Genomic DNA, 11284 nt, shown 5'->3' with positions numbered 1-11284 from the left:
CTAGAAATGATACGGAAGCTTGAGTATTTAATTGTAGCAGCAGATAGCCTGAAAAAATGTTTTTTATTCATGCCAAACACAGTGGTTTCAGTATTGCAGGTGAAATGGGTACTAATATGAACAGGAAGAAAAGTGGACATTTTTAGACATTTGTCAGAGCTAATAGCTATTACAGTACATACAAAATGAAATGCTTTCTGATTAATCAATGTTGACATTAAAATTTGTTTTCTTCTATTTGCTGCCGCATTAAGTATTTTTGTTTGATTGTTTTCCTTTTAAAAACTTTTATCAAATCAAAGGTATTACTTTGATTTCAAAAGCAATAGAGAAATGAGAAAGTCTTCATTCTCAGGGGCTTGTTGAAGACATCTAAGCATGTAAAAGCAGCTTAGCCAAACTCCTGCTGATGAAGATTCACTGACATTGGCAGGGCTTACACCTAGAGCTGTTCCTACTTTAAAGATGTGTATAGTCCATGTGAATTGGAAAACAACTTAACTGAAAAAATGGCTGTGAGGCCATCTCAGGTGGAATATGTTATCTGCTCCCTGTTATCTATTCTGCCCCTCAGCACCGTAGAAAAAGAAAGTTCCCTATAAGCTCATGAACAGAAAGTAACTATTTTGCCAGCTTCTTAAAGGGCTTTCTCGGTTTTTGTTGTACTATAGTGTGTACTCATAAACCATGTAAGATGAAGGACTGATGAGCTTTTCACTTTGGGATCAGAGTTGATTCTTGTGCTTGTGCTCTTCCAGCTGCGAAGAATCCTTGCCTCTAGGCACGGGCTCTGCATACACCTAACATGTCTAGCAGCCAGAGCCCCATCTGCTTCATACCTCTGAAGTTTTAGAAAGTCAAGAGGACAACTGCTGCTGCTACAAAGGCATGCAGGAGGTAGTAGGTCAGCGGGTAGAAGATAAGTCTGCTGGCTCAGGAAAAGCATCATATGATGTACAATATCCAAGAATAATACTTTTCATCCAGAACTTAACAGATTGAGGGTATCCTTTTCTATCTTTATGCTTGAAAAAGAAGGGATGTGAATTCAGCTCTCTCAACTTCCTCCACAACTCTTCAGCCCTCCATTCCCTTTAGCCCTTCTCTTCCCAGAGTTCAAACAGGCTCTGGACTTCTGAACAAACAAATAACTTGGCCTGCATTACTGCGAAAGAGGCCTCTGGAATAACATGAACCAAGGAGAAAAAGAAGAAAATATTTCATGTAAGTAAGAGCAGATGGTTACCAGAGTGAAATGTGATTTATTAAGCATAAAGTTACACCACTGCTATTAGATCTAGCTCAGAAATGCAGATCTAAATATTTTCCACTGTGAGGGATACTGGTGCTGTGGTATGCCTCAGCATTTTTCACAGGAAAATTTTATTCGAGAGATATATTCCACAAAGAACAGTAAGGTAATATTTCCCGAAGGTTAGGATACTTTCTTACCTACTGATACCATTTCAGCACTTTCAGGAATTCCCATCTGCCTTTTGTTATTGCTTTATCTCTCCCATGGGAGACACTGTCTGTTAAATAGGCCCCCTCCTTGTAAAGTCATCCCTGTGAATGCTGCCCTCATTACTCCATGAATTCTGGACAGAATGAGAATAAAATTCACTTTTACTGCTGTCTCCATTCAGTTTACATTAGGAAGAAAGAAAAGATCACTACAGAATGCTACTCAGCATTTTGCTTTTTCCAGAACATTTTCCTTAAAGAAGTAAAAAAAAGCATTAGCTGTATTAAAAAAGTTTGTTTAAAAGAAAAGTGTAGCAAAACTGCAGTGTAATACAGCAGGCTTCTTCTGCAGGAAAAAAGTTTAAATACTTCTTTGAACTCAAAAATAATTAAAATCTACACTCCAACATTTCATTTTTTAATTACTTCAGGTTGAATAATGTGCTCAGTATTAATATCAAGGAGGCCCATAAAAGTCCCTCGCCTTCCCCACGTCTCATCATACACATCCATATCTTTGGATATCCACAGATATCACAAAGCTCTATTTAAACCAGATGCTGAGTTTGTCATGTTTGAAACTTTATTTAACCTCACGTGGGAAAAGTCTTACTTTTTTCTCACATCAGTAGTCCTTGAGTTGGAGAAGAAGCACAGTGTGAATGGCTCGCTGAGTCACAGAGCATTCCATTTTCCTCAGCACTTTTGTGAGTGAGCACACATGAGCAGCTGCCCACAGGAACCCAGTTCATGCAGGAGCAGGAAGGAGACTGCCGTTCTGCTCAAGGGAAGAGCACAAAGAGGTTTGCAGAGCTTTCTGAGAGCAGTGATAAAGACAGGGAGGTAAGACCACAGATCAATCTCGGTATGATGACAACCAGCTCCAGCATTATCCTTAACTTAGACATGCTACAGATTTAACATTCACCACCTGATTCACCCTGTAGCTCTTCCCAAGTTCTATAAAAATTATCTTTGGTATAAACATGATCTAGACAATCCATTGCTTCCTTGCTTTTATTTTCCTCCAGAAAATTTAAAAAAGAATTTTAAAAAAATAAGTTTAAAAACAACAAAAAAAAGATTGCTTTGTTTACTTGTCAAATGACTCCAGTAACATCATGGTTTGAAGACTAAAAATAAGAAAAGTAGTAGTAAATTATGATGATTGCAAATATCTGTCCTCCCTGAATCTCTCTGAGTCTAAAAAGAAGTAGAGATGAGGAAGAATTCTACTGTTCCTTCTGTTTTGGCAGATAAAGTACATTTTGCCTAAGTTCTGACTAGAGAAGTTCAGAATGCAACTCACTACTTACAACATTTCTTGATATGGACATATGGAAGAGCTAATTGAATTTCGAAAAAAAATTCTTTCAACAGCCAAAATAATTAAAACAGCAAGGATTTAAAGACTTTAAAAAGCAGTACCGATTCTCATAGAAGGTCCAGTAGCAACTAAGCTCTCTAGGAGATACAGATTTTCAATTTCCTTCTGTTAGGAATATTCTACAGATTATGTGCTTCACTGTCTCCACTAGAATTTTCTTCTCCCTGTGTTAAAGTCCTTCTTCAATCAGAAGATGTTTACAAACATACTTCTTTATCCCTCAGTGGAAATACCAGAAAACAGAAATTTTCCATTCTGGTGAGGCATTTACTCTCTCCTATGGGAAAGAAAATGGGCCAAAATAACAAACAGTTCTAGAGGAGTAGATAGGCCCTGTTCTGAGAGAAGATCATCTTAAAGGGATAGAAATTGTATCATAAAGCGATCCTGTTCCAAAGAACTGGACATATCATCTCTATGAAAACACCAAGGATTTAAGAAACAGAAATGATTATAAAAGTCACATAAAAATTCAAAGATACTATAATTGTCCCAAGATGCATTGTCCTAAAACTGCATTCACAAATAAGTAAGCTAAAACAATTGCCTCCATTTGTTGGTCATTTATAGGCAGCATTTGATAAAAAGGATTTTTAGTAGGTATATGACATAAAGCAGCATTATTTTTTAATGATTTAATAGAATTATATTTTGTTTAAAACAGCAAGAACAGAAAAAGTATAAGTGAATATTTGGCCTGGGTTTTAGTTCAGCATTGTCTCTCTACATACTTGAATTGAAAAACATTGATTAGTTCTCCTTTGGATATTCAATTCACATTAACTCTGTATATTTTACTGACTAAATTGAACTATTTCTATAGACCACGTATTCCAGATGGTTTTGTTATGAAAAGCATCTTTTAGATGTATTCAAACAAACAGCTAAAAAATGCCACTGTGAAAAGAAATGCAAAACATTTCTGTTTGTTGTTGTTGATGTTTTTTTCCCCTACCACTTTTCAGAAACAGAGACATTCAGAGGAATTCCTCTCATTTACTGGTGGTGCAGTCTCACCAACTCCTTGGTGTGGCAGGAGGGCTCCTGGGGAAGGATGCATCAAAGTTTTTCCATGAGGTGGAATGACTCCCACAAGCCTTCCAGCTGGATTAGTGACCTTGGTCATAGCATGCCAATGGCCGAGGTCAGCTCTGTGCCTACAGGCATCACTGTCCAGCCAAAACCGACAGATGGTCATGTGGGGTCAGGTAGGGCAAATGAATTTCACTGTCAATGACAAACACAGGCAATGCAAGATATGAAATATGTATTTTCTAAAGTAGAAAGCAATTTGGGAAAACAGCAGTTACCTTCGCCTACAATGTAGGAAATATTAAATGTCAGGCTTCCAATTCTTCAGTTCTGTAGATATTAGTAAAACATTATCCTATTTACTGGAAAAAAAACTTGCATAAAGTGGGAGTAAGGTTTTCTCAGAGAGAGCAAGGGACTTATCAATCTGAGTGTTTGTCTGAACATGTTATTGCACATGAAAGAGCTTCCTCAGAACTCACTGCCTTTTGAATTCCCAAACTTACACAACAAAAATGTACAAAAAGGTTTCCAATAAAAAAAACCTATGTAAATTCTAATGTAATCCAATATAAATTAATGATGAAGAACCTGAGTCATGAAAGAATGTCCACATCGTACTCAATAGGAATTTAACATATTTAAACACGTGTTTTTCTGCTTCCATGAATCAAAGTTGCAACAGCAGTAGCTGTAAAAAGAAATATTCACACCAAAGCAAATATATATGCAGTAAAGCCAAAATGATTCAGAATTTCTTATTTTGTAACGAAAGAGAGAAGTCACCTCACACCAGATAATTGAACGATTGCCATACTGTAGTTTGTATATCAAAATCTGTTACATTGAAGTTACGTAACAAATCAAATTATATTAAATTAATTATATTTTCAGACAGAAAATGATTTACTTTCTAAAACACCTAAAAATTTACTATATGCCTCACTACATGCTTCAGTCATTTGTGATATTCAGTTTGTGATACTCAAGTATGCACCTCTATAGGACTACAGTAATATCCTGGAGCCAGTCTTCCAATAACATTAGAGACTGGGATAAGATATTAATTATCTGCTCCCTCTTGTCTTTCCTCTAGTAAATACTATTTTTTCCCCATGTAAGCAAGAACTCTCCAGCTCTTTTATAAACACACATGGACAGCAAAATAAGAAAATCACTGCATTAGTGTATTTTTCTTAATGGCCACCTGTGATCAAATTTTTGACAGGTAATAATCTGTTAATTTGTGTGGATTAGCTGATCAAGATGCTCTTCATTTTGTGGTGTGACAGCTGTGCATAGCCAACCAAAAGATAGCTTGTCTTTCACATCACTGTCACCACAGCTGAAACACTCTACCCACATCCTCACTGTGCTTGCATCCACTGTTTGGCCTTCATAGTTGTTCAGGAAGCATCAGTGAATACCTGTGGGTGTTACTTTTTCCACCTGAAGGAATTCAGTGACATATCTTTGCTCCATATGCTCTTCCATGCCAGGCCCCATTTTCTCAGACTGCCCCTCTGCTGCCATCTGTCACATGGCAACAAAATGGAACAAAATATTGGTGTGAAAGTTCAACCTCTACTTCTATATCACCAACACCTGCCTCTGACTTCATGGCCACAATAATAAAATTGGAGGAATTACTGTTGGAGCAGCCCTCATACATCAAAATGCTTCCTTTTAAAAACAGAAGTAATTGCATTAAGCTATTTTATGGAAGTTTAATATTTTAACAATATTTTGTCCATTTTAATTTTGACGCATATCAAATGGACTCTAATCCTTAGGTCCTTAGAGGAACAACTCCTATCAAAAGATTATGCTACATAACATCAATCCATAAATAAGCCATTTACTAATACTAATATAACATTAGAGTTTGCTTTCTTTAATCCTGCAGTCATTTAAATGCATTTAAATATTCCATTCCAAAATTTAATCCTCAAATCCTAATTAAATAGGACCACCCGTTACAAGACAGAATAAGGATGAAAGATCTTAAGTGAGATTACTGTTACCTCCACTGTGACAACTGACTTAATGGAGAATTTCTGATTGCAAGTAGAGCATTTCAATGACCTCTGAGTGTGTCTGAATAAAATAAAAAAAAAATAAAGAAACACACAAAAAACACCCTTCCTAGGAGAAGAGAAGCATATAAAAATTTTAAACCATTTATGAGTAGAAGTTCATGGAATCACAGGATGGTTAAGGTTGGAAGTCACCTCTGGAGATCATCTAGACCAACATATCTGTTCAAGCAGAGACAGCTAATACAGCTTGCCCAGGAAATTGAATAGAAAATAAGAGCATTTTTTATTTTTTTCCTTTTTTTTTTAAAAAAAGGAAAAATATAAAATTCAGCCTCTTAGGGAATAAAGCACTTTTGTTAAAAGACCCATGGTCTACTTTGGCAACAAAAAATGGCACGACTAAAAGTTTTTGTGAGGTCTGCAAGTGTAAGAACAGCTTCACGAAAATGCCATTTCAACATTTGCTATTTGATCAGTTTTGAGTTTCTAACAGCCTGTCTCAGCTTCAGAGAAATAAGTTGTATAAAGTTTCTCTAGATTTGCTTTGCCAAGTCCATCCATAAAGCCTGAGCTACTTGTTAGAGTGCTGTATGGACAGGATTATCAAGAAGAGGCAGAAAACAGTCAGTGAGATACCACAGCCCACCAACACTAGAAAACTAGGAACTGCTAAGGCTCTGTGCACCCTAACAAGGTGTTCCCCAAGGGTTTGCAGTGCTGTCTATAAGCAGTGACTCCTGCTGGCACCTGAACCTTGGCACTCTCTTGCCTGATCTCTGCTTGCAGAAGTCACAGGCCAGTACTCTGATTCATTACAACAGAAAAGCCTGGCAATCTACCCAGCTTGCCACAATTTATTCTTCTTGAAATATTACCTCCAGTACAAACTAACACATTCTGTACAGAGTGAATATGCTTCCACATAACTAATGGAGACTTGCAAGATTTATTAGAAGGCAGAAAATGTTCCTTTCTGTGCTGATCTCACTGGATATTAAACTTTCCATGAGTCCTTTGTCATATATAACATTTTTCTATTAGCTGAAGAAGCAGCTTGGCTGTAGCAGAAATGCATTTTAACACTGCTGTGAGAAAGGCAGACTTCAAAAATTTGAAATAAAGAAATAACACCATACTAATTGCATTAATTTCTTTCTGCATTTGATGTTCACTTTGTGTTGCATCTTCAGGATAATGAGAAAAATGCATGTATTTGCCAACATAGCTATTTAATCACCTCACTTTTGGATTCAGCATGCTTACAGAAAACATACACTTCATGGACAAGAGAACAAAGAAATGCAAGAAAAGAAATAAATGGAAACATCTTAGTGGGAAGTCTTGAAACAAATTTTATAGAGGTCAATCTGGTAACAAACACTGATCAAGAGAGAAATAACTAAGGAAGAAGTTGTGGACAAAAAAAAAAACAGTTGCTACTTTCTGCTGTATATTTAGAGAAGTTTGTTAGAGGAAAAAAAAAGAGGCTGCACCAGATCAGAGGCACGAAGACAATTTTCTCTCCGTTCCCTCAGTATAAACACAGACTAACTCAGTGAAGGATTTACAGTGGTAGGCTAGTGAACAACATTTGATCCACAAATTAGAAAATATAAATCTGAGTTAAAGAAAGGAGAGAAATAGAGCTGAAGTGTGCCATAAAGGCTTAAAAGGAGCATTTTAGATAAAAAAAGAGAAAGCTATAATCTTTCAATTAAAAAAAGTATCCCTAAATAGAAGCAGTAAATTACGCAGTACAGTTTAGCAAGGTTTCCTAACAAGATATGTGAATAATTCTAAAAGACAGAGAAACAGAAACAAAAAGCCTAAAAATAATAATTTAGGAGTAGTTCTGAAAGAGATAAATCTGTATATTAGCTTACTAAAAAAAAATTCACCAGAAAAAGTGTAATCTCTTTCTTCTCTTGCACAAGTTCCTCACTTTTTATTCTTTTTCCCCACTCAAAGAGGATAAAAGAAAGAAGAAAATAGAGGTGATAACTAATTTGTATGTTTTCTATACAAAAATTCTATAATTATATCACTGCAGAAAGCATTCAACAGCACATTAACATGTACAAATGAAAATGGCTGCACTTATTTTCTAGAAGAAAATGGAAGCAGGATGATGAGGAGACCAAAACATAAATTAACGTACAAGTTCTATGCAGAAAGTTCAACTTTTTTTACTTTATAAAACTGTACTGTTTTGCCTCTGGCTGCTCTCCATCTGTAAATTATAGTAGCCTATATTGCTGTTTTTTTAAAAAATGGCCACAGATGGCCTGTACCAGATTAGCAGAGGTAACAAGACCTTTAACCAGAAGAGAGAAACAGACAGTTACGGAAACATCAACTTTGCCCTTTGAACTAGGGTAATTTACTTGGTAAAAGATAGATCCACATCATGTCACATTTTCTTGACAGTTCAGTATTCATTCGTAGTCTTCAGCACTATCAGAAACTCTCACTGACCTTTCCGTGTTTTGGAAAAAGATAGATTCTCTGTGAAAACTGATTAGGTACATGGTGTTACATGAAAATAGAGTACATGAAGTAGAAAAAAAGGTAGTGAGGACACTGCACTTTACGTTGACTTACAATCATTCATTAAATCTTTCTACTTGCCTGTCCATCTTTGTATACATGTTATCTTCATTTTATACCTAATTTGTAAAGTCTTGGCATTTGTAGAAAAATTAAAACAGTAGGAGTCTGGTCAGTAACCAGGAAGTTTTCTTTCTATACTTTATGACATTCATGAGGGCCCACTTTCTAAAGCTTTTGTTCATAACTTGAAGAAATAAATCTTCCACTGGAGAGAGAAAAATGAAAAAAAAATAAGACGACATAGTAAGACTTACAGCTCAGCCATTTTATTTCAAAAGCTGGATCTCAAAGTAAAGCATAGAATACCACTGTTAAGATCACACAGCTTCATACAATAGTTTTTCTTTATGACAGGTGTCTTTCCCAGTCATTAAATTAATACTCTTTTGTGTCTTTAATCAAACAATAAACTTGTCAGGACATGGCACAATTCTGTCTCAATAACTTGCTGAATACAGAAAAAAATACATTCCTATTTAGAATCCTTCAACTGTTCAGTAATATAAATAAAAGTAATAATCAGAAATGTACCGAGATAAAAAGAAGCAAAGGTCCTATAAAAGCCATTAAATGTTTCTATTATCCTTTGGCAGTAAAAGTTCACTACTAATTTTCTTATAGAGCAGTTAAAGGCAGATACTTGTCAAGGCTCAGAAAAAAATGGAGAGAAGACTTCAGTGTGGACACTCTTTTTCCAAGCCAAGGACAAAAACAGACACCAGACTTCAACCAAAAAAAAGGAATGCATTAGAATCGTTTGAAGGATCATCTTGAAATACTGTGAAACTTCACAAGATGTAAAATTGCAGTCACTTAGCATGATATTATTCTCAATAGAACTAATGAAAATGACATCTCAGTTGTCACAGATCAGTCCTAAACCAGTTAATGCCTGATGAGATGCAGAAACATATTATCCAGAAAAGCTGTAGATATTCCATTAGTGGAACTGTTCAAAGCAACATTGGATGAGGGTTTGTGCAACCTTGTCTAAGCTAAGGTGTCCCTACCCATGACAGGCAGATTAGAACTAGATCATCTTTGGAGGCTCTTCCACCTCAAACTGTTCTATGGTTTTACAATTCTGTGTAGGTATCTGTCAGACGCTGAGAGGGTGGTTGCACCCTGGAACAGGCTCCCGAGGGCAGTGATTGCCGCCTCAAGAAGCATTTGGACAATGCACTCAGATATAGGGTTTGAGTTTTGTGGGTCCTGGGTAGAGGACTCGATTCCTGTGGGTCCCTTCCAACTCAGGATATTCTGTGATTTTATGATTGTATGAAAATTTCTGGGATTAATCTGTGCAGACTGAAAGACAGAATCACACGTATGCTATTTTCCCAGGACAAGTACATAAATAAAGCTTCTTGCATACTGCACTCACTACAGATAAGACAAATCCATCTACCAGAGCACTGAACATGGCTCTATTAACTTTTTTCCCCTCTAATAGGGCCTTGAAATTCATAGTACAAGCAACAGAAGACATTTATTTACCTTCCAAACATAAGGCTATAAAAATGATGACAGCTTAGAAGAAGAAAAAAAATATGCAGAGAAATATCCTATCTGGCCAATGTTAATACATAGCCAGTATTTCCTTTATATACATAATGCAGTAAGAAATAAATTAATTGACAGATGGCTTCTCCCACTCCCTTTGCATGTTGTAGCATGACTAGACAAACAATCTAAATCACTAGCAGATACGTGCTGTGGAAACACTGCACAGGGGGAGTTAATTACTTCTGTTGGAGAACGAAAATGCAATTTAATCATTTATTTTGGAATTATAAACACAGTAAACTGTGAAATTATCATTACTAAGTTAAAGGTGACTCTATGTGCATCTTCAGAAGTAATCAATATAAAATCTGTGGAGGCAATCCAAGCACCAGTCAAGGCAAATTGCCCTGTCTTGTAATCTATGCTTCCTTCATCACTATAACTATCTTCACAGGATAGCTGTCCCTTACTAACATTAATACATTAATTTCCAAGTCACAAAAGGAAAAAAAAAAAAATCTCTACAACTCAGTTTAAAAATAAAAAATTCGCTCTCACTTGGTTTATTTTCTAGTTCAGTGCTAATTTTTCTCCTTTGTCAGAGGAATAGGTGCTGCTGGAGCCACCTGTCTTTCAAGATGATGATGGACCTAATAGAACATATCCAATACCGGCTAACAGAAAGGACTGTACAGCAAATAAGTATGCAGATGTTATACAGCATACAGAGAAGTTAGGCAAGTAAGATTACCACACTGGAAAAGATAATCAGATATAAATGAAAGGTACTCACCAGTATTGTAGGCTCACAAAAACTCCACAAGAAGCAATCTCCAGGAAGAGATCCTTCCTGGGTGGCAGTCAGCCCTTAAATGGGGTTCTAGGAGAGGTGGATCCTGGCTCCACCCCTTCCAGTCACACAGGTGAACTGCCTTCACCTGTGCTCCTGCAGCTGACTCGGTGCTTGCCTCAGGTGGTCAGAGATTCAGGCCTTGATTCAACAGTTCCCATACAATGGACAAGAAAGTAAAGTCTCTTTATTTTCTGTAAAACAATTTTAATAGATAAAATTAGATGAAAATAAATAAAATATAAAATAAAATAAATGATAAATAGGTAGAGAACTGGTGAAGAAATACATGGTAAATTCATATCACTTTTAGAGTCTTACTTTCGAACCATCTCTGCATAAATGCACCCCATAACATGTTTTCACCAAACAGAACAAGAATATGCTTCTACAATT

At 36.2% G+C, this 11284-nt stretch overlaps 1 long non-coding RNA gene across 1 annotated transcript; it reads right to left on the bottom strand.

Annotated features, from left to right (window-relative positions):
* Positions 1 to 66: 66 nt before the first annotated feature.
* On the bottom strand, positions 67 to 10894 carry LOC422737 (uncharacterized). Its single transcript, NR_174006.1, has 4 exons — positions 10832 to 10894; positions 2078 to 2242; positions 1453 to 1598; positions 67 to 1180 (listed from the first exon to the last, which is right to left on the bottom strand). It is a non-coding gene; the product is annotated as an uncharacterized LOC422737 (long non-coding RNA).
* Positions 10895 to 11284: the final 390 nt, after the last annotated feature.

The sequence above is a fragment of the Gallus gallus genome, chromosome 4 (assembly GCF_016699485.2).
Source record: "Gallus gallus isolate bGalGal1 chromosome 4, bGalGal1.mat.broiler.GRCg7b, whole genome shotgun sequence".
NCBI classification, from domain to species: domain Eukaryota; kingdom Metazoa; phylum Chordata; class Aves; order Galliformes; family Phasianidae; genus Gallus; species Gallus gallus.
This window is presented reverse-complemented; position numbering and strand designations above follow the sequence as displayed.